Source organism: Hypanus sabinus, chromosome 26 (assembly GCF_030144855.1).
Source record: "Hypanus sabinus isolate sHypSab1 chromosome 26, sHypSab1.hap1, whole genome shotgun sequence".
NCBI classification, from domain to species: domain Eukaryota; kingdom Metazoa; phylum Chordata; class Chondrichthyes; order Myliobatiformes; family Dasyatidae; genus Hypanus; species Hypanus sabinus.
In genome coordinates this window covers 32,164,988-32,165,385 of record NC_082731.1, presented here as the reverse complement: position 1 = coordinate 32,165,385, position 398 = coordinate 32,164,988, and positions in this window count along the sequence as shown.

Below are 398 nucleotides of genomic sequence, written 5' to 3'. Positions count from 1 at the left end.
CTCTTTCTCTTTTCCCCTCCCTTTCCCCCTCCTCCTCCCCCTCACCCCCTTCTCCCCATCTCTCTCACCGCCCCACCCACAGTGACACACTCTTCATTCTCTCGGTCCATGAAACGCCAATAAAAAAGCCCAGATACCCAAAAGGCGAGAGAGAACCAATCAGTGAAACCCAGGTCTGGGTCCACAGAAAGCAAGTCACCATAAACTCAGGTGGAGTGATACTGAACACCCTGTAAACACTGTCAATTTAACCCATGCAATCCCCAGGCATACAGATGCCAGGTAATGATGTTTAAAAATATCATTACCCTCAGAATTACATGCCTCTCATTATCTTTGTCCTGGGATAAACACAAGCCGGGCCTGATCAGCCCTGTCCGGGTTGCCACATGGAGAAA